This window comes from Balaenoptera musculus, chromosome 15 (assembly GCF_009873245.2).
Source record: "Balaenoptera musculus isolate JJ_BM4_2016_0621 chromosome 15, mBalMus1.pri.v3, whole genome shotgun sequence".
In the NCBI taxonomy this organism is placed as follows: domain Eukaryota; kingdom Metazoa; phylum Chordata; class Mammalia; order Artiodactyla; family Balaenopteridae; genus Balaenoptera; species Balaenoptera musculus.
Window position 1 is genome coordinate 36,038,135 of NC_045799.1, and position 27,971 is coordinate 36,066,105.

A 27,971-nucleotide genomic window follows, 5' to 3' on the forward strand; every position below is an offset into this window, starting at 1 on the left:
TGATGGCATACACTTTTAATATGCTATTTATTGTTTGTCTCCGCTTATAATATCTAGCTTGATAGGGGCAATGATTTTGTCTCTTTTGTTTATCTCAGTATCCTGGGCAAAAAAAAAGAGCCTGGCACATAAAAGGTTTCAAAAATGTTTGTTGAGTGAATGACTGTCTGAAATGTTATTAAAGGGAAGAAAAGACAACTTCAAAAGAATCGAATTGAACTTTGTACTTCAAAATAACATTTAACTATTTAAACCCTCTAAATTGAGATTCCTTAATAAACTCAATATTAAAGACCTAGCAAAACAGAAAATGACTGCTGTGATTTGGTTTACCAATATGTAAAACTAAAGATAGGCTTAATCTATAACACTCTGAGTGAACCCTACGGCAGGGGTGTTACTTTTATGGAAGATGGTGTATGTAGTAGATTGGGGAAAAAAAAACCAAACACCAAAAAATAAAACCTCTCTATTTTGTTCTCCTCCCATCAGAAATTGAAGTTCACTATTTCTCCATACTTTGAGTCTGGACATGACCACGTGGCTTTCTTTGGTCAATAGGACATTAGCAAACGGAGGTATGAAATGCTGTTTTAAACTAGGGCTTGCCTTCCTTTGCTCTTGGGAGCCAGGAGCTCACCATATAAAAAAGCCATATGGAGAAAACACCCTGTCATCCTAGCCATCGGGATGAGGATCCAAACTCCACATGTCCATCTGCATGAGTGGAGCCAGCAGAAAACAGCAGACAACTGCTCTGCTGATTGCACGAATAGTTGTTGCTTTAGGCCACTAAGTTTGGTGTAGTTTTTACACAGCAAGGGCTAACTGATATACTATATTTGGAAGTACTATGTACTAAATTAAGTTCCACCGTTAAAACAGTCAAGAGCCATAGACGACGGCTTCTAGCTCATCTGTCTACGGGTGGTATGCAGAGAATACAGGAACTTACACAGGAAGTCCTCCAGAACTGGGTTCGAAACTAGCTACATTACTTATTGGCTGTGTGAGCAGTTGGCTGGGGCAAACTGCTTAGCCCTTCTAAACGTTAGTTAAATATAAAATAGAGAACAGGCCTAAAATACTGACCCAACCTCAAAGTCTGATCTGAGGACCATGCTGATGCATGGCACTCGAGCTTGTCAGAAATGCAGAATCTCAGGTCCCACCCCAGACCTGCTGAATCAAAATCCGCACTTTAACAAGATCTCCAGGTGAGTTGTGTGCACATTACAGTTTGAGGAGAGCGGTCATAGTACCCTGTCATCACTCAAGATCACCACATCTTGAAGACTCCAACAGAGAAGAGCCCCACAGCTTTTCCCTGGGATCTTGCAGGGAAACTCAGTCCAGGCTATTTTTCCTGGCTTCTTCAAAAGGCTCGGTGGCTTCCAGCTTTTCTTAGGGGTCAGTGAAGATTGCAGTTTAGCGATTTAGCTGAGGAGTTGTCAGCGGGCCCTCAGCCCCCTCCCACTGAAGGATGCCCAGTTGGTAAACTTTTGATCACCCTCCTCTTTGCTCTGCCTGAAAAAGGCCAGGATGTGTCAGGAGAATGAGCCTTTTGCATCTACATCTGCCTCTAGTCCTCGGGGCCTGGCTATTGTTTGAGCCCACTTCCCCCCTCCACTCCCCACCGCTCAGTAGCGGCCAGGCTCGCTCTTTCCTCCTGGCCAGCCGGACCAGCTCCTGTGGCTGAGCATGCCCAGTTCAGCTGCTAGCGTGGCCCCAGTCCCCAATGCGCAGGTGCCACGTCTCCGGGTTTTGGTGGCCGCCGGCCCGGAGGAGGAGGCGGAGTGGCTTCGGGGAGGAGGGACCCCTCCCTGGAGGGAGTCCTCGAGCCTCACGTTATGAGGGTCCACACAAAGGGTGATGCTAAAGGGAACACCATTAGGGTCTAAATGCGTGGGTGACTCGGAGTCACCTGGGGGCGAGTTAGGGCCGAAAACTGGCTGGAGCTGCGCCCCAGCATCCCAGGGACCAAAGTCTGGGGGGTTTGCGTCTCTTAGGTTGCACATGGGGGAAGACTTTTTGGAACCACTTAATCTTTCTGTGGCTCAGTTTAAGCCTCCGGGGCTGGAGGGGGGAGATAGTAGTACCTGCTTTGGAAGACTGTTTTAAGGATTAAAGGAATAAAAAGCGTTTATGACAGTGCCTGAAGCACTGTAAGCGCTTTATGTGTTTATTAAACAAAATATAAACTAATAAACACCCCACCCCCACCAAAGGCTTTGGGTTGTCAGCTTTCGCCAGTCCTGACCCCTCTCCACTCTTTATCCCCCACCCTCGCCCCAGGGCCCACAGCCGGCTGAGCGTCTCGCATCGGAGGGGGGGTGTCCCCCACTCCTTACAGGTGCTGCTCGCGAGGCGCCACGCTGTGCGTCCTCCGACCCCAGGCGCGGGCCACGCGCGGGGGCGCCGGGACCCCAGGGGGCGGCCGGAGAGACCCCCGAGGAGCGCGCTGCGGGGCGGCTTCCCCGGGCGCCCCACCTACCATTTCCCGGCGCAGCCCTCCACCCAGCCCGGCCGCCACCCCTGGCGCCCCCTCCCCGCCCCGCTGGTTCGCGGCCGGCCCGGCCCCTGCCCACCCCCAGCCCGGCCGGGCGCGCCGCACTGGGCATGCTCCGTAGCCCGGGCAGGTTGGGGCTGCGAGGCGACAGCTCGGGCTCCAGAGCCGGGAGGCGAGAACGAGGAGGGAGACTCGGGGGCTGGGAAGGAGGGAGCGGCCGGCCGCGAGGCCCGGAGCCGGGACACGCCGAGTCCGGCGGGCGGGCGGGCGCAGCGGGCCGGCGGTGCCCCGCTGCTTGTCCAAGGCGCGCCCGCGGAGACCCCCGCCGGGGGCTGAGGTGAGAACCTAGCGCCCTGGAGGCAGGGGGCGGGGGCGGGGCGGGGGCGGGGCGGGGGGCGGGTCCGCGCGCCAGGAGGGGGCTCGGCGGCCGGCGCTTTCTGGGGGGAGGGGGTTGGTGGCGCCGGGAGCAGTTAGTGAGCCGCACCGCAAACAAGAGCTCACACACACACGCGCGCGCACAGTCGCGCGCGCACCCACTGGGTCTCCAGGCGGCGGCCGTGGCCGCATCCGCGGCAGCAGCTCCAGGCGAAGTGACAGGTAGGAGAAGGCTTTCCGGGTCCCGCCCGAGGATGCTCCGGCCCGCCCGGGCCCGCTGGGCTTGTTTGCTCCCGGCGGGTGCGTCCCGGACGCGCGCCCGCGCGCGCGCGCACCCAGATGCCCAGCCCCGGAGCCGGTGCAGGTGCCGGTGCCAGGCGCCCGGCGCGCGCGGGAGGCGGGGGTCCCCGCCGCCACCCCCTTCCCCTGTAGTCATCGCCCGCTGGGTTTCCTTAGACTCAGTCCAGACGTTCGCCGCTTCTGGCTAGAAATAGCTCGGCTCGACGTGAATATGATTATTTTGGTTGGAAATAGTTGGCACCGTGCAACGCATGTAAATGTGTATGCGTGTGACTCTTCTTACCTCTTTTGGGGAAATAATAGAAATGATTGACCATTTCCACTTAAGACAACACTGACAGGCCGGCACTCTTTGGGGGCAGTGTTCCAGCCTCCTAAGAGCATACAAATGATGGAGACTAAAGGTTGTCTTATTTTCAGAATTTTGAAGTTGCCTTTTCCTTAACTAATTAGACCCTGTCTACATAGTACAATACTTCTGACTGTAGACTTTGTAGGTAGTACTGTTACAGAAGTATGGAAATACGGAGTTCTTCAATTTCCCAGTGTGTCTCAGTGCAACTTTATCTAGAATCATAAAACTAGCATTTTTTTTCTAGAGAAAAATGCAAATGCACATTATAGTTTCATAAATGTGCATGTGTTTGGGAGATGACCCTCTGTCTTTTTTTTTTTTTTTCTTTATGACTCTTTAGGTGATTCTACCTATTGTTCTAAAGCACATGTTTGAAATTTAATTCTGGCCAAAACGTCCATGGAAGGTCACCATTTTTACCGTAAATGTGATACGTGGTGGCCTGTAAATTAAGTTATGAGTGTGTGGAGATAGCTGTTTAATAATTCTGTTTCGTTGGCAATAATGTCATTCAAACTTTAGCTATATAACATCTAAAATAGAGTTATTTCCCCTTTGAAGAGAAATCAGGTTCATAAAGTAGACTGACCAGTAAAAGCAACTAGTGACTTTATCTGTGCAGTCTATCTACAAGGTTAATAAGGTGTCTGAGGAACTGTATTCTTCAGAAAAAAACACGTGTGTGTGTGTAAAATTTTAACTTTATCCTTTTTGTTTTTTCAAGATTCTTGGTTTCAAAAATACATGCTTGAACCAAGAACCTAATATTTTGTGTTCTTCAAACTTCAGTGGCCTAAGTTATTAGAATCATGCAGAAGAATAAAAATTTAGCTGGGCAGGGGCATGTGATTTAATCTGCCATTATCCGTGTTATGTAATCTAGAGTGCTGTGTTTTGATAGGACAGTCTTGCATATTTTTCAGCTGGTGTTTTTATCTATTATGTCATCTTCCTTTTGAAGTTTAATAAATGATGGCCATCTTGAAAGAACACCTGTTTTCATAAAAATTCACTATTTAGGCAGAATAACATTTTTTATTGGCATTTTTATGAACAGGAGACTTTGCTGCCATAACTAGTAACCCTTTGAGTGTAACTTATTATAACACATCTACGGTAGCCCATATTAGATTACTGATTACACTTTCCTCCAACTATAATATTATTCAACCATCCCAAGTTAGTTTTGATTTAGCTTTGATATCACTACCTAGCTCTGAATTAATCGCTGGTGAAAATGCTCTTCTACACGTAACTGTCAAAACAGAATTTCTAAGACTCCATTTGATCACTGGGTACACATTGATATGTGTTGGGATAATGCTACCTTTATTTTACAAATGTACACCCACACAGAGAGATTTGTTCTAAAATACTCTTTTGCAAGTTTAAAATTGGTGTGCCTGAAAAATGTGATTGATGTTAAACTACTTCTACGCCCTGGAATCTTGAGGAGGTGTGTTTTTGCCTAATGAGATAGTGAAATAGGGAAGTTTAAAAAGTGTTAAGGGTTACCAGAATGGTTTTGCAGAAATGGATTTTTAAATCTGTATCACCTCTTTGAAATATTTCATCCCCAGCAGAGACTTAGCCAGTGCTTTTGTCCCTGCTATTTTGTCTTTCTTAAGAACAAATCCAACATCTTTAGATTAATGCGTACTGCTGATTTTGGCAACGTGGGACAGTTATATTTGGCAATCCAAATGAACATGGTATTTTCCTAGGATACTAGTAAATTCACTTTGGGGTTTGATTTGTTAAGAATTGAAATGATGTCTAAGGCTTGCCTAATATTCAGCCATAACCCATCTTCCAAGTTAAAATTGAGGTAAAATTGAGCTTTAGTGCTGTTGTGTTGTTTTCCTTGAACCCATCAGTTGGCATGCCAATTCGCGAAAAGATGTGATAGATAAGTCTGCTTCTGGATTTTGTGTCTGCATTTTTTTCCCCAAACTTTCAGATGTAGCTGGCAAACTTAAATTATCTAATTCCTTCATTCTATCAATTATTTCTGTGGATTATTTTTTTAAAAAATACATTAGTAATTAGCTGCCGAGTTTATTTTTTACTTTAAAAACCTTGTGTTGAGAATAAATTTGATCTTTGTGGATCACAGCCCTTATGTAATATAGTCACAGGAAAGAAGAGTTATGTATTTCTTATGTTCTCCACAAATGTCTTTAATAGTGAGCTCAAGTATTTTGGGGGAGGTAAAAATATTCTTTGAAACTTAAAGTTATTTTGCAGACCATGACTGAATTTTCGTCGTTTTTGACCACTCGTAAAGTAAGGATGAAACAGCGTGTTTATTAGCACGAAGGACCCAGGTCTTTAATAAGCCATCTATCACAGTGAGTCCTGTAAAACCAAGAACTTGTGTGTTTGATATGCAGAATGAGGTCAAGGACTAATGGAGATGCTTTAATGACCACAGTTACTATATTTCATGTCCAGACTGAAGTTTCTAAAATAGTTGCTGTTCACCATGTAATGTGAACTTGTGGGTCTTATTAGTGCCGGCCAAAAAGACTTACCCACCTATCAGGAAATCAATGCAGCTCTTCATCGCTGAGTTTCTGTGGTTTTACTATCTGTGAGGACACTCAGTAATTCTCAGTACTGTCCATTCTGCACTTTTCTATTTCTCTGTAATATTTAGGAACTATAATAACCCTGTGTAGGTCATTCTTTCATTCCTCAATATTTGCTTTTCTGTTTCATAGTTTTTCTTTTGATCAAGCCTCCTCCTTGGAAGTAGAAATACTTCCTCAAGGTGTAATATTACTTATCTAGTTATGCCTTAGAAAGAGATAAGTTTTTGCGCATTCATAGGCTGGGACTCTTTAGCTCACCAGATTTATAAATGGGTTTACTTCACCCCTGGGGAAGGAGAGCTGGGTGAAAATGCATCACCAAATAGATGAGTTTGCATTGTCCTTACTGGCATGAAGCCTGCTTTTAAAAATCACCCCAGAGTCACTGGGAGATCCTTATGTTCAAGAGGATGAAAGGCCAGCAGAGGTTTTGTTTTCTCTGTGTGAACTCCATCTACTTTCCTTTTCTTTGCGGAATCAAAAATAGATGAAAGGGACATAAATCAGAAGACGGTTTTTCTCTGCACACCCCTTTGCCTACTACCTAGAAAACCTTCAGTGAGAAGGTCGCATACCATGTGACTGCAAGATAGTGTTATCTTATCCCCTTGACCAGGAGTCTCCTTTAGGGCCCTTGTCCCCTAATCCTTTGGTGTGCAGAGGGCTGGGAAATTCCACCTCTGGCCACCGAGCCACCCTGGGGGCAGTCAAATCATTGCTTTAAGATACAGTGCCCTTCTTATGGCACTCTTCTCTTCCTGAACAATTAGAGGAGGTGGTTGGCTCCCTGATATGAATGAAGTAGCCATTTCCTCAGAACAGGAGGAAGGCAGTAACTTGAAGGAACTAATTATAAGCAGCTCGTCCAGAGAGAAGAGAGCACAGACAACTAGATTTACGCTTGACATCTTTGCTGTCTTCCCCAGGAAAGGAGCTCTTCACCTCAGGACCACCCTCTAATGGCCTAATGATGGCATTTGGTAGGTCCATCTAGCTGGCAAATACATCTTTATTTTCACTTACTTCCAAATGACAATTAGGGCAGATATTAGAGTCACTGATGAGTCTCGGCATTTAATGGGTTGAAAAAAGAAGCACGTACATTACTATGTGTGCCTTAAAATTTTTTTTTTGGTAAGTATATTTCAATATAATTGGTTTCTTCTGGACTTAATTTTATACATTTCAAAATATTTTGCTGAGAAGGGTCTGTAGGATTCATCACATTGAAAGGGGGTCTGCGACCCACTCAAGTTAAAGGACCACTGCTCTCGAGATGCTTCCTCTTGGAGGCAGCTGGTGGCGGCAGGGGGCGGTAAATTGGGGTTTGCTTTCAACAGTGTAAAGTTGCTGTGGCCTTCGGGTATTGGAATCAGGCGGACCCAAGCTTGAATCCTGACTATGTCATGTGTTAGTGTGTGACTCTTGAGTGTCCGTTGCCCCATCTGTAAATGAGGAGGATAACCCTATAAGGCAAAAGTGCCCTGCAGTGTAGTGTGAACGATGCCAGCTGTTGTGTTACTGCTGCTATTGCTACAAATGCTCTTGGTACTAGTATGACTATTCACCCCCTTGTTCTCCTCCTCCATAGGGGGCAAAGGCCAGTGGCCTATCCATACAAAGCAGGCTGTGCCAATTCCTATAAAACTTTTAATAAGGGACACTTGCCCTGCCCCTCTACTAGCACAGAAGCTCTAGTTACCTTTTAGGGCCACTGTGAATGCCAGATCTTCCTCTGGACTTGCCTGACTCTGTGACTGCAGTTGGACAGAGGGGCCTCATGTTAACTCAGCCCTAACTGCCTAGAAGTTCTGTGACTGGGGGGTTTCGAAGAACTCAGTGAGCCAGAAGCTATCCCCAGGGCATGTGTGTCTCCCAGCCAGGCTTTGAAAAAAGACCATATGAAGCCAGTTAGACCTGGAAGGAGAGGGGCATCTGCCAGAATAATTTGGGGATCTGTGATGTTTACGGGGAGGTGTCGTGACTCCTGTTTCCCCACGGGCTTCCGTGGGCATGCTGATGGCGACAACAGTAACAAAACCACAGATGTTGGTTAAGCACTTAAAATGTGCCACCTTATTTAACTCTCCCTACAGCTTTTCTTGGCGGTTCCTAATAGTATCTCCATTTTACATATGGGGAAACTGAGGCTGGGAAAGGTGAAGTTATTCACTTCAGGGAGTGAAAGTTAGAGATGGGAAGTCAAACCCATGTAGGCTGACACCAGAACTCCAACTTCTAACCACTGTGCTGTGTTACCTGCCACTCAGGTACATGCTGCCAAGAGGTTTGCTACAGTGAAAACTTTTGAGACCATTATTTTAAGTGACGGGGCTGAGGTATGACAGAGAAGCTTCTGGCAACCCTGCCTTGACCACGGAATTGAAATGGGAAGTTGAAGATAAAGCCACGTGCCCTTATCTAATCCTAGATGCTTTTGTTTCCACAGATACATAGGCCAGAAGTCTGAGAGGGAGGTTACTAAATGCTGCTCCAGGGTAGCCTAACAACTAATTTAGTTTTCTGAAGGGCCAGCTCTTCCTGGGTGAGGGTCCTCATGGTTTCAATCAGGTGTGACCCACTCTGATTCCTCTGAGGGCCAGGTAAGCATCATGGGGCTGCCCAGCTGTCAGCCCCCTTAGGGGATGGGGAGGCCGTGTGCATCGGGAGCTCTGCCCTGACCCTTCCTGGGGGGGCAGGTCTATTAGATTTCTGCCAGGTGGGCGTGGGGCTCAGGGTTGCCAACACCTCTCCATTTTCAAGAGAAGCATGAAATACAGATTTCTTTAAAGCATGAGATATCATTGCAAAAACTTTAGAAATAATTACAGTAGAAACAAACACGTCAGCCCATGGGCTGGCCAAACAAAACACGTTTGTGGAACATATTCGTCTCATGAGCTCCCACTTTGAGCTTTTGTCAACTGTAAGTGCTTGGAAACCTTGTGAACTAGTGTTGTCTTGATTAAGTAAGCACGGTGCCTTCTTTATTCATGCTTTTCTTTTTTCCCCCCTGTTAAATTTCTTACAAAGGTGGTTATGACCATTTGTTTCCAGTGGACGTTGGTTTCAGAGTCGGAATTTCTGCCTGTTTTTCCCCTCCCTCATTTTTCTAAGATGTTAGCAAGTCTGCAGAGTTGAAGGAGGAAGGCCAGGGCTTTCTCTCCTATTTTGCGGGCTTCTTTGAAATAAGACCACCTAAGTGTGGAGAAATGCGTGACTCCATTTATGGGGACGTGGAGGGTCTCTTGTGTACATCACTGATCTGAACTCTAACCAGTGACCAAAATGTCCCCCCTGCTATTTGGTAGTTGCTGGATTTGTCCTGGACATACAGAATGTAGATCTGTTTCTGCAGGTCAGTGTTTCAACGTGCAATCTACTTAACAGCCCTCATTTTCCTTTTGGCTCTTAAAGGAGGAATCCCAGTGGATCAAACGAAACTGAAGTCCTTTGAGATAGGATGTCTGCTGATGCACTATCATTGGATAAATCGCCAGAGCCCCCTCTAGAATTTCTATTAATTTTTTGTTTTCATTGGTTTTTAAAATGATGGATGTGATACATTAATACGTTCCAATTGCAGTGATAATGCAGAAGCGCAGAAACAAAATGTAAAACAACCTTTCCCACCTACACGCATACCGGATATAACCATTGGCAACAGTTTAGAGCACCTCTCTCCTCTCCTTTTTCTATGCATTTACATATATAAGTACATATACATGCCTTTTTCTTACTACATAAACTGGATCGTACTGTGTATGTTTTTCTGCAACTTGCTTACTTGCCACTTAAGTGTATGTTGTGGTGATCTTTCCATGTCCATATACTTTATATTTTTCTTTCTAACATTACATAAACTCTAGTAGTACCATAAATAAACTATGGGTGTACCATGTTTTATTTTAACCATTCTCCTGTTATCACTGTTGCAAACTGAAAGACGCAAAATCTTTGTACCTATGTCTTCATGCACATGCATGTGTGAGAATTTCTTGTAGATAAATTCCTAGAAATAGAACTATTTGGTCAAAAAGGTATGCACATTTTACATTTTGAGGGGGCACTGCCAAATTGCCTTTAACAAAGGTCCGCATGGAATTTCTATCTCATGGAACCTCAAATTATGAATATGGTCTCTAATTGAAGCATGCCCCACATAGTTTCATTGCTTTACTAGTTCAGTCGGATCTCAGTTATATACAGTACACCAGGAAATGACTTTAGAAATAGTCTATGTCCTTAAAATTCCTTGAAAATACAATACTTAATCAAAAAGAATTTACCAATTAATAGGCCAATTAAAAAAGTTGTTAGTAAAGAGATATTGAGTAGAATCCGAGTTGAAAATCTATATTCTGATCAATTTGGTTAGCTGTGAAACTCTAAATTCCTCAGACCAGGGACATGTCATAAACACCCTTGAATATATGGTCAAAAAAGTGAGGTGCTGCACAGACAACAGAGGTTGATATTGACCTGGGAAAATCAAATTAATTTCATTGCTAAAAATTCTATCCAGGTGTATTTATAGCTTTAGACTTTCAAGTACTTAATTATTTAAGAATCTCTTTTACCTTCTACTTTCTACTTTGAGAATTAGAAGATTCAGAGATAAATTTATTTTATTGAGTTTTATTATTTAATAGATACCTGAAGTTAATTTCCATGCTATTTAGAAGTGATATATAGACAAAGGGCTGTATAAATTAGAAACTACACTGTATTTTCATTTAGAGACATTAGGAAAAATACAGAAAATCTAGGTCACTGATTCTCAACTTCTTTCAGAAGTTAACTTCAGTAATTATAGTTGTTTTCAATAATATGAAGTGAATTGTTAGTTTATTTTTAGAATTTTATGACATCCCTTGAAAGACTTGGAATCACCCTAAAGTATCATATTATCAGAGTTAGTAAATCTGGATGTGGATAAATAGCAGGAAATGAAATATTGTTTCTGTTTTCAAAGATGGATTCAGTTCTTTCATCTGTTTCTCCAGATACCCGTTTTTAAGAAAAATTCTGGCGAGGTTGGCAATGATATTTGGATTCTGATTGTATGCTTTCTGCGTGTTTATTTTTATAACACACAGTGAATTGTAGAAATATGGTAGGATTCAGTCATGTTTCCTTGGCATTAAAACCTTGCATATTCAGGAAAGTCTGTACTAGGTTTTGTTCATGGAAATGTTATAGCGTTTTACAATTTACAGACAATTTCCTTTGATAATATCTGTGAAAGCCTCAGTGGAGGGCCCCACCTGGTCACTCTTTAATCTTGTGTCATTCAGGGCCTGCCGGGGAACAGATCGTGGGTGTAGACTGAGTCCTTTGAAGAAGGCTTCATAAGGAGACCCTTTAGGAGGTATGGGCAGGTGTAGGGAACAAAACCACGACCAGGGTGAGGGCTGAAGAGGGACTTAGCAACGATGGGAAGCTTTCCTACTCTAAGTAAAGGGGCAAGAAAAGCTGTCCTACAAGAGATGTGTCCTGTTGTAGAGGGACACAGTCAACCTGTAATGTCCCTGCGGGAAGACGGCAGGGGCATAAATATGCCTACATCACTCTCCTCTTGTCCCCCAGACTCTGGCTGTTGCCTTCCATTAGCTGATTCAGCTAGAAACTAGAGGGCAGAAGCGAAGAGGCAGGGGTGAACAAGGATGGTGAATGGGTCTGGGCTGGCAAACTGCATGCTCTACCTGCCTGCTGTTCTAGAGCAGAGGTGTGCGTGGGTCAGGCCAGGCTGGGAAGCCTGTGGTCTGGTTTTGTGGCCAAAGAAAAGAAAACTGTAGCCACAAGGACTAACTTTAAATGGAAGTCGGGAAATGTCCCATAACATCACATGGCTGATATCACTAAGATGTGTGGTGGGCCTTAGAGTAACACTTAAATTCTTTTTTTTTTTTTTTGTTTTAGTTCACTTGGAATGGATTGTGCTTCTTGGGAAATGAACAGAATGGGAAACTTTATGTATTTACCTGAAGAACCAAAAGTGTAGGCTCTAGAAAGAAGAGACAGAAGGGATTCATAAAGTCCATAAACAACATGGAGTTAGATACCTAAGATATAATTCCTTTGCTTTTAATATTTTATGAAAACATTTTATCTAAAATGTCAGGTACCTGGGGAAAGAGATGAGGAGGAAATTAAGGTTATTAACAGTAATTTTCCTTCAAAGAAGTCAATGTAACTGAATCATTAGCATCACCGAGGAGAAATGAACAAGCTGTATTTTCCCATTTGTTCAGCATGACAGTAAGACTCTGAGATTTCAGGCTCATAGGTTCCCTTGTTTTCTTGGTGCCGTTGTTTGAAAAGGTGAAGACTCTGGGCTCTGGACTCTGTTTAGTTTGTGTACTTGTCCTGAATGAACAAGGAATGAATTGGTTAGAATCATAAAGTCAGACTGCTGGAAGGAATGACAGAATTCATCTCTTCTTCTCTCCACATTTTATGATACAAAAAACCAAGACACTATTAACAACTGCTGCTGTGCAAATTCCCCAAGTTGGTGACTGGGGAAGTCGCATCCCTTCACTCTGAAGGAATTGCACTAGATGAATTCATTTTTGCTGTTACCCTTGTAGATTCCTGAAGTTCCTGATTCCTAGGCCTTGCTTGGCCATTCGATACTGTTTTCATATATCAGAGGCAGGCCTTCTTGAGCACCTCTTCCACCACCCAGCCCTTAAAATGGTATTCTCTGGAGGTCTCTGCATTGCTCTCGACTCTTCTTATGGTACAGATTCTTTCAGTACAAGACAACTCACCCACTTCTACCTTTTTTACAACCACTTATTCACTGATGACTCCCATATCCCTGACTTGTCTGAGCTTCAGTTATATCCCGTTGTCTGCTGGAGATCTTGACATTGAAGTCTTAACGGCTACTTTCAAATCAGTGTGCCCAAAACAGAAGTCCTCAACTTCACTCCAGATCTATGTCTCATCTTAGGTTCTAAATCTTCGTGAATCCAACAGTCACCAATTGTTTGAGTTTACCATTAATATCTTGCATTTCTGTCCATTCCTCCACTCTTATTGATGCTGCCTAAGTTTCTGTCCTCAGCTTTCATGCCTTGGTTGTTCCAATAACCTTTCAATCAATTTCCTATTGCCTTCTCTCTCATTCATTCAATCTTTCATGTTTTCTATTAGCTATTAAGTGAGTAGCAGGTACTGTAACAGTGAGCAAGCTGCAGCTCCTGCCCTCAGGGGTTTGCAGTTCCCTGGAGGAGAGAGACAAATAAACAACTACTTTATAAGTTTACATTTTTACCCCTTTACTCCACTCTCTATACTCAGCTAAATTCATTTGCACACAGCAAATCTTATTATAGCATTACCTCTAAAATGCTTTTACAGTGCCCTGTTGCTTTCAGGACTTAACTTTATTCCCCTAATTTGCCAAATACAAACCATCCATGGCTAAACCTCTGCAGTGAAGTTTTAACACCTTTGTTTGGGTCAACAATACTGAACTATATTAAAATCCCAGGAACATAAAGTCTGTGGCCACAGTGCTTGTGCTGACTTTGCACTAAACCCCCTTCTTCAACTGGCGAATCCTACAGGCCCTTACACACCTCGCACAGTTGCCATCTTTTCCACAAAGCCTTCATTGATTTCAGCTCTAGGTTGGTGCCCGCCCTCAGTTCTTCTGTTGAATGGTTTGCAAATTTTAGCCACAGCATGACTTTCTTGGGGAAGGGAAGAATCTGCATATTAGAGACTAATTCAGCGTCTCTTCAATGAATGAATAATGAACTGACATTATTGCCAAGTTAGGAGACCGATCTGATGAATAAGCAGAAGAGGTGCCATGTTTAATAAATTGAAGTCATCTGCAGACTTATTACAGAGGGTAAAAAGTATTCCATTATTGTTTACACTGGTGGCTGAGAAATACCACAACGATTCATTTGGAAAGATGATCAGTAACTTGAAAAGTCTATATTCATGATTTCTGCTAACAGGGATTCGGATATTTCAATTTCTTAGTATACTAGAACCAGAGGAGGCACTTCCCTGAAGATAGTTTATCACTTATTCCTTGTGAGTACACTCTCATATAGTTTTTTCTATTTTATGGGTTCGATTTTAATCAAGTTATGCTTAATTTTCTTACAGTGTGTTAAACCCCAAATCAGAGAAGTTCTCTTATTTCAAACTTGGCTGAAAACTTAGAGGAAAAAACATTTATTTAATCAGATTATTTTTATTAAGTGGGACTCTTGGTAATCTAAAATGCTTTGTATTTATTTTCTTGTAGCATTTTATTTTCCAAATGACCTGTGAACGAACCAGTGCCAAAGAGAGAAAGCAGGAGAGCTATTACTTAATTGAAGGAAAATATTCTGCTGAATGTTGTTTTTAGGAGAGCATCTTTTCCAAATCAGGAGGGAACTCATTATTCAGGACATCGGTTTGAATCTTATGAAAAGTGTGGCTTTGACAGTCTTCACCTTCTCCCCTCCCCAAGCCTGTGGTGTCAGTAGCGTTTATGAGGTTCCTTTTTCACAATTGGCATCGTTTTGGGATTTAGCAAGTTTCTTTTAGCTTTGTGTTGAAAAAGTGCTGGCTAAGTATGTTAATTATTAGATATATGACTTTTCAGATTTGAATGGAGACAACATGTAGAAGGGTGACAGTTTAGTTATTGCAGCTGCTGGGAAAATTTTTTCACGATAGCCTTGTGGAAATACAGATGAATATTTCCTTTTATTTAGAGCCTTTTTGGACCTGTGAGGCCCTCCGAGAATCTCAGGTCTGGCCTCATTCTGTCCATTTTTCATTCCCTTTGAAAGAATTTCAAAGTAACTGGGTAAAGTTCCTCTCCCATCTGTCATAAGTAACACACAGAGATTTTTTTGTACAGCTATCAGAGGAAAAGGAGGAAATTTAAAAGCACAGATGATTTGGGTATTAATACCTGTCCTGAAAGTGACTCTGCTTGAACCAAGCTCTCTTGAACCGTTCTGTCACATGTTAATTTTTATTTTCTCAGCTTGAATTTATAAACATGACACACCAACAGGTTTTACATCAAGGTTAACAACCAGAAGGAATCCACTCCTCAATTCAGAGCAGCAAATGCGTTTGAAAAACCTCCTGGAAAAGTTCCACTTTTTATCAAACCAAAGCCGTCCCAGCTTTTTTTTTTTTTTTTTTTTTTTTAGTTTTTTAATTGAAGTATATGTACAATATATTTTGAAAAGTTATAATGTATACCTGATTTGTATCCAATATTTGCATGTAAGTTTTAAATATTCAACTAATACTAAAAGGCTTTAGTAAAAACTACACTCCCTTGCCTGGTCTGCAGTCCTGTTCCCCGACCCCAACTCCAGTGGGAACCACTTTCAACTTTTTTGCTATTTCTACTAGTAATTATTGACATATTTTTAAAGGATTGTACTGCTGTTTCTTGATCTATGTTAAATATTTTCTAAACACCTCCTGTTACAGAAGTTAAAGTATGTCATCTCTCACACACCCACACACGCACAACTTTCCTTTCCTTCTTCATCCCCTCCGTGTAAGGCTCTCCCAGCTTTGTTGGAGAGATGAAGGCATAAATTCCCTGGAAGGTATACCTCACTGCTAAATAGGTTTCTGGTCTAGAATATCTCAAGAGAAATTCCTGAAAGCAGCCTTTTGATTGCGAAAGGATGAGGAAGGATGTGATGCAAGGAACACAAGTACTAGTAAATCGGTGCTTCCTACCCTCACGAAAGGTGTAAGACCATCAGAAAGGAAGTCCCCCCCTTCCCCCCAGCAAACGTGTGTGTGCGTTCACACACACACACACACACACACACACACACACACACACACACACGAGACTCAGAGACTGCAGGCTCTCTGGCCACGCTGTGGACTGGAATACATGAAAAGTCACACAGTAAAGAAATAGTCAGTTCTTTGGTGTTTTTGAGTCTTGACTGGGTGCTCTGTGATATTTTAGAATCTTGTGACTCCCCAGGACACCTAAAGACCAGGCCTCAGACCCAGGTCCATTAGGGCTTAGGTAGTGTGCCCTGGGCTTTCTGATTCATGCAACCCTATTTCATTCTCTCAGCGATTTTGCAGGCTGGGTACCATTCCCACCCCTCCATACTCAGAGAACGGAATGATGAAAGCATTTACTTAAGGTCACAAGGTTGATCAGTAGTATAGACCCAAGTCTACATGGTACATCTGTAGTCAGTGAGGTGCATGGGACACAGTTCTCTCTCCCTTCTTTCTGATGGAGCTGTTTTTTTGTTTCAGGGTAGCAATGTGTCCACTTGAAAATACTCCTCTCCTTGGCCTCCCTGCAGCCAGGAGGGCTCACCCAGTTCTGACCAGGGAGACATAGGCTTCTTCCTCCTGATTCTTTCCTTTCCTTCCTGGACACTTGTAGCTGCTGTCTTGTGGTTGTGACAGTAAGAACCATACACTGAGGTTGGCAGGACAGGAAATGGAGGTGTCCAGTTTCTGGATGCCTTACTTGAGTGGCTTTATCAACCCTGATCAACTTCCCTATGAATTTCCTGTTAACTGAGAAAAGTAAGTGACTCTTTGGTTAAGTCACTTTGAAGGCTGTTGTGGACTGAACTGTGTCCCTCCAAAATTCATAGGTTGAAGCCCTACCCCTCAGTACCTCAGAATGTGACTGTATTTGGAGATAAGGCCTTAAAAGAGATAAATAAGGTTAAAATGAAGCTGTTAGACCTAATCCAATCTGACTGGTATCCTTATAAGCAGAGATGTTAGGACGCAGGAGAGAAGGCAGGGGCGTGTGCATGCCTACAGAGGGAAGGCCATGTGAGGACGCGGTGAGGATGTGGCTGTCTTCACGCCAAGGAACGTTCCCAGAAAACAACCCTCGATCTTAGACCTCCAGCCTTCAGAACTGTTAAAAAAATAATTTCTGTTGTTTAATCCACCTAGTCTGGTATTTTGTTGTTATGGCAGCCCTAGCAAAGGAATACAGTGGGGTTTCTTTTACATGCAGCTGAAAGCAGTCCTACTGATATAGAAACCAAACAAATAAAGTATTACAGACCAAAATAATATAACTGATTTGAATTATTCCACTCTTTCTTTTTTATGAATGCTGTCTCCATAGCACTCATGGCACTATGCTCTGTCTGTTTACTTGTTTAACTTCCAGCGTCCCAGCCCTACACACACACGCACACATGCACACACACGCACGCACACGCGCACACACACACACGCGTGTGCATGCGCGTACACACACACACAGAGCTTCCTTAGGCTGAGGTTGCCTATTTCTGTTTCCTCATTCACCTAGCACAATGTTTAGCACTCACATAGTCTGTTAAATAAATTATTTAAAACAATGAACTTGATAATATTTAGGAAAACAGAATGATCAAATTAGAATAATGATAAAAAACACATCTGCTCTTTTATCATTTCAAAATAATAATTTTGGTATTGGAACATATATTCCTAATTTCAAAAGGTGATTTTTGTCTCGACTTGGCTTAGTTTACAGGGTGTTTGCTTTCCCTGAACTTTCATGAGTCAGTTTGTTTACGGGAAAGGATTAGATAAATCATGTATTTCCTTTAGTCTGTTTACCTATATATCTATCCATCATCTATTTTTCCTCTGTGAATTTCCCATCCTTCTTTAAGGTATCTTAGGGTTGAAACATTTCACGTTAAACTTTCCATAATTAGGAACTTGAATCATTGCCTAACTTACAATTTGATAGGTAATGTGTAATTATGGAATTTCTCTGCTATCAATCTCAGTCCTGGGGTAAGTTTTTTTAAGCAAAATAAAAATGGTTTGCTTCTTCTAACTTAACTTTTGAGTAGTCCAGGAAATATTTTAATTTCTCTTTAGGTAGTTGGTGCTTTTCTTTTCTAATATTCTTTTGTGGAGAATAAATTATGTGAACTTTCAGTAAGTGTAATGTAGTATTTTGCTGGATTTGGTACTTTTTAAACAGTATCTAGTGCTATTTTCTTAAATCATGCAGAAATTTCATAGTTTACATATGATATATTCAATATTTTGTTTAAAATACTCTACCCAGAACCTGACATAGCTACAACATAGAATGGGGTCAAGATAATATGATGTCTTGACTCATTTATGTGCATTAAGTTTCAGTGACCACATGAATTCATTTGAACTTATTTGAATAAACTAATTTTGAGCCCTTTGGTGCTTTCAAGTGTTCATAATTATTCTCAATTTTAAAATTAGATTTGTGCAGGACCTAACACACAGTAGGCTCTTAAGTGTCTCCTAAAATTAGTATGAAAGATGCGGACATTGACTGCATACTGTTTTTCCACTTCTCTTCCTTATTTGATGGTTTTGTACGTCTTATTTTGGATTTGTATGCATTCTGCTATTTCTAAAATTGGTAGCCAAGTGATGCATTTTTTAACATTAATTATCAAGTTTTGTCTTACTTTTAAATTTCATGTGGTTTGTGAGGCGGCACTGTGGGCAACTGTTTACCTTGCTGACACCCACTTTCCTGGGTTGAAAATATGTTGACCTTGACTATAACCTTGACTATAAGAGAGTTTAGGAGAGTTGCCTAGACTCTGAAAACATGAAGCCCAGTGTGATTGTAAATGCCTACTCCTATAACATGCTCAATTATGTAATAAAAATAATCCAGAAAGTTGTCAAGTTTCTTGAACATTATATACAGGGATTCACCTTATACAGTACAGACTTACCCATGAGAAAGAGTTCCTTTTCTGAATAATCTTTCACCAAACTGAAGGTTGGCCTTACAGTCCTGAGGCTGTGACTCTCTGGTCATCTGGAGGAATGTCTCTTTCTTCTTTGAACAAGATGATATGTTTAAACATTTTGGTTTTTTTTTTGGAGGAATGTGTTAAATTGTGTCCATTGGATGACTCATTTTGTAGTGTAAAAAATGATATGAATAAAATTATCATTGAAATTTCTACCCTGTCTGCTTTACTCACTTAGACAATATGACCTTACAGAGTCAGGCAAAGCTAACATGGCAGAAGAAAAAGTGATTATCTGAAACACATTTTATCTAGATTGAAAAGAATGTGTTTTATAGTTGAGGATCCCATACAGAAAATACCTTCCTAGACTTACTCTCAAGTGTAGATAGCATCAGTGTATTGGGAAGGGAACCAACATTTTTCAAGTGCTTAGTAAAGGTCACGCATTCCACCAGGTACTTACAATTGGGCATAACGCATCTGGGAGACAGCTTAACAAAATGGTTGTGAGTGTGTATTGTGGGGTCCTAGCTTTGTCACTGACTAGCTGGGTAAGTTACTGTCCTCTTCTTCCTCATCGTCATCTTTTCCATAAATCCTGTGAGAGAGGTGACGGTATTCCCATTCTGTAGATAAGGAGACTGAGGCCCATTTAAGTAATTTGTTCAGGGCTACACAACTAGCAAGTTGCAGTGCTTGAATCTGGAACCAGACCCAGCTCAGGCACCCCCCCACCCCTCTACCCTTCCCCCCTTCCCCCACTAAGGCTGTTTCTGGGTAGCTAATGAGTTAATGGTTTTGACCAAGTAGGCTGGTTGCTTTCATGTCAAATGAGCTCAGATTTGGGGCACTGGTTATATGAAAAAGGCTCTGAAAAAGAAATTGGGAGAAGTGACTTGTAGGTGACCATTCTCTTAGCTAAGTGACCTTGAGCAAGTCGTCTGTCTCAGTTTTCTTATCTCTTGTACCATTCTTTCAGATTTACTGTTTTATCATCATGAAGTGTTAGTCTTTGTCTCTAGTAATACCCCCTTGTGTTGAAGTCTGTCTTATATTAATATAGCTGGTTCAGCTGTTTTATGCTCAGTGTTTGCATGCATGGTATAACTTTTTTTTTCTAATCTATCTGTGTTTCTGTTTAAACTGTTTCTTTGCAGAGAGTGCATAGTTGATGTATAGTTGATTCTAGCTTTATTATTATTATTATTATTATTTTATCCATTCTGACAATCTTTGCCATTTGAATGGAATGTTTAGTCCATTTATATATATTTTTAATTTTTTTATAAATTTATTTATTTATTTATGGCTGCTTTGGGTCTTCATTGCCGTACGCGAGCTTTCTTTAGTTGCGGTGAGCGGGGACTACTCTTCGTTATGGTGCGCGGGCTTCTCATTGCAGTGGCTTCTCTTGTTGCGGAGCACGGGCTCTAGGCACCTGGGCTTCAGTAGTTGTGGCATGCAAGCTTCAGTAGTGTGGCTCGCGGGCTCTAGAGCACAGGCTCAGTAGTTGTGGTGCACGGGCTTAGTTGCTCCAAGGCATGTGGGATATACCCGGACCAGGACTCAAACCCGTGTCCCCTGAACTGGCAGGCGGATTCTTAACTACTGTGCCACCAGGGAAGCCCCTCCATTTACACTTAAAGTTGTTATTAATATGGTTATATTCTTGAGTTAAAGTCTTAAGAGTTATATTAAATTTACATTTTGATTTTCTATATAGTCTTACTTTTCTTTCTCTTTTAATTTTATGAAAAATAATCTTTAGTAGGTTGAATACTTATTAGTGTAGCTGGTTTGTCGAATATGTCACTCTTAATAAGACACAAACAGAAAATAGCTTTATTCTTCTTTTAAAAGTGTTGGAAAATCTAATTTAAAATATTAGAAAATGTAGTACAATGTAAATAAAATTTCCATTTTCTTGTCCAGTTTATAGCTTCTCCCCTTTTCCATACTCAGGCCTGAACCCCAGCTTGGTGATGATCATCAACAAGGAAGAAGGGTCATTTCTCCTTCTGTACTTCTTTCTGCCCACTGTCTCTGGCTCCTCCAGAGTTGGCAGGGGCAGAAAAGGGGCCAAGGCTGTTGCAGTTAGCTGGTGCTATTGTTTTCATGGCCAGTGCTTTCTCATATGCAGTCTAATGTGTCCTTGGGAGAGCTTATGTAGGGTCCATCTCTACCATGCCATTTTTGGATGTGGGCAGTGCAGCTCCTGAGTGACCACTTATGCCGTGCAGCTCCTGTCCTCCAGTGGTATCACTGGAGTATCCCTGAGTGCCTGTCTAGGCAGCCCACTTGGGTAGAGACCTATCAGGATCACTCAAACCTCATTACCTCCATGGGATCCACTTGGTCCACAGGAAAACTCACATGTTAGCACCATCAAACTCAGTTCCACTTTCTCTGAGGCTCTGTTGCCTTGCCCTACGATTGCAGGCAGCATCCGCCAGGCTTGAGGGCTCCATCCTCACACATGTGCCACCAAGCAGGCTGTGAGTTTCTGCACTGAGGCAAGCTTCCAGCCAGGGAATAGATGATCAACCTCCTTCACTGCAGAGAACCCCAAGGTATAAGGGTTGTTTTGGGCACTTGATCTGAGCAGGTCGAGAGGGAAAAAAAAGGGAACCACTGTCTGCTCCCGAGAATTTTCTTTGAAGAAGTGACTTCTGCAATGCAAGTTCTCATACATAGACTCTGGGGGTGACCTCTGGACTGGTTTGACCATGTGTAGCAAGTCCTGTGGTCTGGCCCTGTGACCAGAACTCATCACCTATTGTCTTTAGCATTGAGACTTTAGATGAAAATTTGAAATGATAGGAAACTTTCCATCCAACTTCTGTTGAAAAGAATGTAAAAGTTATTGGCTTAACTGGCAAGATACACAGAGAAGCGTTATACCTTCAGTTACGTTTAGAACTTGTGAACTACCACACTCTAATCTTTTCCCTTCACAGTAATGAGAAATACTAAGTACAAAATAAATGCTTAATGAATCGACTCATGGTGATTTGGGGTTATTGGTCTCTGGGGAAGGTAAGGGTGACCAGTGTAATAAGAGGAATGAGGTTTCTAATCTGCAACGCTCTTTACTAATTTGGTTAAACAGTTGGTCACTTAAGTGGAAAAAAAAAATCAAAACTATTGTTAGCTCAATCAAACTAGTTGGTCAGGTTGGCTAAGGTAGCTAAAACCTGAAACTGGGTTGACAGGCTTCTCTGGTGGAAATCTTTAAACCGTGCAGTTCATATATATATTTATACATATATGTATATATAAAAGATGTATGTATATGTAATATGTGTATATAAGTGTATATGTTTATATACTGTATATGTATATAACATGTATATAACATATGTATATAACATAGATATATATTTTTATAGTCCTGATAAAGCTGTCAGAGAAAGAGTTGACATATGGTGGGGTCACCCCAAATAGATTTTAAGAGTTGGCAAAGAATAAATAGCACAGTTGAAGGAGAATGGTTGGAACAGGAAACAGGTAATTTTCTAAATTTTTGGAGCAGATACAGATAAATATAAAAATGTATTTATCAGTTCATTAGTTAGCTTATTTTGAAGTAGAAAATAACCTTAAAACATTTAATATGGTTTTGTACTAGAATCTATAGGTGACAATATGATAAGAAGTTATTTTAAAGGTATAAATTTAATTATCAATATATTTTCTAAATATATTAACTTGCATTATTTATTCCACAGTAGTGATTTATGTGAATAAAAAGGAGATTATATATCAGTAGTGTCTAAGATTAAAGAAGTAACTTTGGAGCTTGTAACAATAATACATGATCATGCTAAAAATATTGGAGAATAACTGAAGAACACAAAAAAGGCATCAAAAGTGCTTGCTTTTAATCTAATCATAAACAGACAACCATTATAGGCCAGAATGAGAAACACCAGATTGCTTCTTGTTTATTGATACATTTTTTTCCACAAGTTATATAAAATTGGCCTTTTCATGGCAGAACTTCCTTTGATCTATATTTAATCAGCTCAATTATTTTTCTGTTAAAGACTAATAAGAATTCCCTTTCATGGCCAGGAAGCTGCACCAAGATTGTGTCCAGTATCATCAGAAATCTGCTAAATATAACTTCTCAAACTTTATTTGTAGAGTAGATTTTCGTGTAAATTTTTGAGCCTTAGTCAGTTGTTATGAATTACTTTAAGGTGCAAAAAAAAAGAAGTAAGGAAAGTGAGCTGGTGCCTAAGAAAAGAGGTATTTTAATGTTTAAGCCTTTTTTTAGTTCAAGCTCTGGAACTTCTTATGGCAGTTAATTTAATGTGAACCTCGATATTTTTTTTTTCTGTAAATGGGGCAGTGTCTGGCTGCTGGTGGGGTCAAATGCAAGGGGGAATATGAATGCTTTTGGCCTATTTTTCTGGGTGTACTTTAAGCAAAGTAAGCAATTGTGAAGGGAGTCAATTTGCTAGAAAGCTTGGAGTTTTGGGCAAGAGATTTAAAAGGAGAAGTTTTGTACAGAGATCTACTTTAAGCATCTTTAAGCAAAGGGGTAAAAGTATCTTTACCCCGTTTCTTTTATTATAAGGCCCGTCTTTGAAAATGATTAGCCTTTGGTGAAGATTGAACACTTTGAAAAATAATTTTGTAGAGGAAAAACTGTGTGTGCAATAGTGGTATTTAACTGAGAATACACTTTTTCTTTATCATGGGAAAGTATTGAAATGGGTTAGCTGAAAAAAAAAGAGTAGTTTACCTTCCTAAAGATAATTCAGTCATTATTTAGAAGAAGACCCCAGGTCCTTATACTAATGATTTTTTTTTTTTCACCAAAGATCTGTGTATGGAACATTTGAAAATGATAGATAACTAATAAAAGGGGGAGGAAAAAATGGAAACATGTTTTATCACATAAGAACCATCCCACAGTAAGTTTGGCTCCTAACACATTTTTTAGGTTTAAAAAAAAATGGGTATTAGATAGCTGTCCTGATAGAAATGGTGACTTGCAAAATACTCTGTATTGTTTAAAAATTGGTGGAAGAGTTAACCTGAAATAGCAGAGCAAAGAAGCTTGTGATTAGGCTAATACAGTTATGTTTTTCATCTTTGCGCGTATCTCACAGACTGTGCACGTATTGTGTCAAAATGATTACCAAATGTTTCAGGGGTGGTGAGTCTATTTCTTCTCCATGAGAATTTATGAAGTTGTTAAATTAGGTTTCTTCGGAGTCATAACAATTTATTTCATTAAGATGTTTACTGGATAAATATTTCCACTAAATTTTCATCAGTTTCGAAGAGGTATTATTTATTCAATGAAAAGTGTTAGCAGTCTGTTGCAAAATACATCCTTTTTTTTTTTTTTTTTTCCTCAACAGTGGATTTTTTCCCCGTTTGGTTCAAATGAGTCTCTTACTTTAAACTGCTTCAATAGATCTGGTATCTTGTGTGCACAGAAGCCGTGGGTTTTATTGTAAGCCCACCCATCGACATCTCCAAGGCACATACATGCAAGCTGCCATGCGTGTGTTTACTATACATGGATGGGGCGGGGAGGGCTGTTGATTTCTAAGAGAAACTGAAGCCCTTGGCACATAGGTTTATTTTGCATCATTTCTAGGTCATATAAGTACACAGTGACTTTTTTTGGGGGGGGGGAAACATGCTGTAGGTATGTAGCTCCTTTGTAATTCCTTACAGCTGTCAAATGAGCTAGAGGTTAGTGTCTGTGTCATGCCAAACCATGTCTGATTAGTGACATGGGCAAACAGTAATTGTTCTTGAGGTTACAGTGGACCCTTACCCTGCATATATGATTTTGAGGCCATAAACTGAAGGTTCTCGTGAATGTTATATCAGCTAACGTATACAGTTTATAAACAATATTTTAGTAAAGACCAAAGTGAGGAGTCAGCGTGATAAAGCAGAAAAGTGAGAGCTGACATTCCTGGGTTTGAATATCAGGTCTGCCTTTTAGCGTGTATGTGACCCTGGTTTAGCTCTCTAGCACCCTCTGAACTTGTCCTGGTCTGAAAGGGGAGACCCTAGTGACTAACTGGGATGTGGGGGTGTGTTGTGGAGATTAATGAAATACTGGACGTAAAGTCCCTAACACATCACCTGGCTTAAAATAGTTTCTTCCTAAGTGTAGGTCTTTCCCCTTTTCTTTTCTTTTCTTCTCGTAGACATTTGAATTAAATATGTTATGTTGGGTCACTTGAACAGTTCATACAACTCATTATATTTCTAGAAAAATCATGATCCCAGATTTGATTTTATTTTTTGGGGATTGCATGCTTTTCATAAAATCTCTTGGAAAAGGAATCTGTACGTTGCTTTGCTCATTTCTTCATTCAGCGGTTGTCAGTACTTGTTACACGCCAGCTTCCCTGAGCTCTAGGATTTTATGTTCCATCAAGAGACATCAACAATTAAGAGAGAAATGACTGTAGAATTTTACGTTCCACAGGAGGTACATTGCTGAGGGCCCCGTAGAAGCCCGAAGTAGGGGCCTCTGAACCAGGATACCCTTCAAGCCCTCAAGAGGTGCCCTCCTGTTCTTGTTTTCTGTTTTTCAGAGATGTTTCATTTCTGATGTTTAGTTTAGCCAGACCTCTAAATATTCCCTTTCCTCCTTTGTTGAGACATACATGTTTTGAAGACTGTCTTGCGTTAGAAGATCCTCCATTTCTTGATCATTGGGATAGTACTGCTCTCTTTTCCTGATGGCTGCCTGCCCTTAAGCTTGTTGGCATTTTAGTGTGAGGGATCCTCTTGACAAGTGGGAACTGTTGATGAGGTCAGCGATGATTACATAACCCTGTTATTGGACAGTTATTTGGAGCATCACAGCCACTGGAAGTAGAAGCAGCTTCTGAGAACACAGGGGGGAAGATAAATTATATCTGGTGTTTGTTAGAATATTTCTGCCTGTGAATTATAGAAAACAGCAGCTTAAACTCAAAGAAGTCACACCTAACATGAAGTGCGAGGTTAGGAATCCAGACATTTTGGGAGGGGCAGCATCTCAGCAATGCCACTGAGAACCAGGCTCTTTCTGTCTTTCACTCTTTATCATCTGGCTTTTGTCCCCATGGTGATGAGATGGCTCTGCACCATCCAGAAGCTATTCCCAAGAAAGTGGGAAGGGGATGTCTTCATATCTTGATGGCAGACTTTCTCAGAGCCTTCTTTCTTGCATCTCATTGGTCAAAACTGTGTCACATGGCTTCCCCTTCATTTTCCTAAGGGTGTCTGGGGAACAGACCATTTTAGCCTGACATATTGCCTCTCCCTCCAGAAGAAAATTAAGGTTATGAATGTTGGTTAGACAAATAGCCATGACCACTGTACCTGGGGATTTTATTTTTGTCATTTCTAATGACCTTTGATTTAGATTTCATGATGTGGTATAAGTAACCACCTCATTCATTCTTTTATCTGACAAATATTTATTAAATGCATAAGACTTTGTATTATACTATTCCAAATTTAATAAAACTAGGCCTCGAATTATGGCTGCTTGAATGAAAAATATGTGAGTATGGGTGTAAGCTAATGGAAGTTTCTCTTAGCTCATGTAGTAGATTGCTGGAACCGTGATTTTCAAATTGACAAAAACTCAGTTTTGTTTAGCTGACCTCCATCGCGCAACTCGTTCGTAATTATTACCCCCACACTCCCTTCTCTGACCCTCAGTCCTTTTATACCAATAAATTTGGAGGTCTGCCTCCTAAGGCCAAGTTGCACTGGTTTTCCCCTAATACTCCCTTTTCCAGCTTTTATGTGCTTATCCATTAAGTCAGACAAATTTCCTTTTCAGAATTTGGCATTGTTTCTTTACTGGAAAGGAAACAGGTTGTTTTAGGCCTGGAAAACTTGAAAAAGAAAACCGTCAACTACTTTTTTTTTTTTTTTTTTTTCAAATCATCAAATCCCATGTTAGGATTTTCAGTGTTGGGTCTTGTGCATACTCTGGTCAGAGGGAACCAAAGTTTGTTCTTGTCCCGGTTCATCTTTGAAGCAGGCGTGGCACATCTTGACACATGGTCTCTCCCAAAACCATGACATAAATCTGCTTTTTAACTTATGTCCAGAATTAGATTTCCAGTAGTGGTGTCTGGAAGGGTCAGTCAGTCAAATCCCAAGGCTGTGAGGATGATTTTACTTGGTATGTGACTTTCCCCGTTTATTGTGGAAACTGGACTCTGGCCTTGTATAACCCCTTCTAGTTTCTTCCAAATTCTGGCTAAATCAGTGGTTTTCATATATAAAGTGCCCATATTTTGGCTGATTTCCAGTGACAGATCTCTCAGGTAGCATAAGTGGTTTGGAGATATGATGGTTTATATCTGTGGTCCCGAAGTTTGCACCAATAAAGGACGCTTTTTTTTTTTTTTTAATGGTGTCCTCTCAGATCTCTTATTTAATAGGATATTTGTTCATGACACAGATCATGTTGATATTAGTTGTAGGTCATCCATTTTCCCACTTATATTAATCAAAGGCATATTAACTACCAACAATTTCTGACAAGCATGAGATAACCAGTGTTTCTATGTTGATATCACTTATTTCAAATCAGAGATACTTAAAATAAAAAAAAAAAAAGAAGCTTTATTATAGTTAAACACATACCTCTAATTTGGCTTTTGAAATATTGAAAGGAAGCTTTAAGGCCATTATTACTTCATTTATAAAACCATAACTGCAGGCTGTTCCTTTTTTCCTAGTGTGATATTCAATTAAAAATGTTTTTGCTTATTTCCCTAGATTTTCCATTTTTGGTGAAGGGTGTTTGGAAAACAAGGTTATGGTATTTATGGTCTGTGTATTCCTCTCTTTCTCATATTTTCACACATGAGTTTCGTTGGGTGATCATTCGTTTTAACTTTTTGTCATGGAAAATTTTAAATTTAAAAGTAGTACAAATATTATAATGAACCTTCATGTGTTCATCGTTAAACTACAGCAAACTCATGTTCGCTTTTGTTTCATCTCTCACTTCCCATCTACGACCCCAACTGGATTGTTTGGAGACAAATCCTAGATATCATATTTTTTTCTGGACAGCCAATTATGAATTAAAGATC

General features: G+C 41.0%; 1 protein-coding gene across 1 annotated transcript in view; it reads left to right on the forward strand.

The window, feature by feature from the left end:
• The first annotated feature begins 2,729 nt into the window (after positions 1-2,729).
• Positions 2,730-27,971, forward strand: part of PLCB4 (phospholipase C beta 4) — a 415,887-nt gene continuing 390,645 nt past the window's right edge. The window contains 1 exon segment of the mRNA XM_036826365.1: positions 2,730-2,846. The gene's annotated coding sequence lies outside the window, so the exon portion shown is untranslated.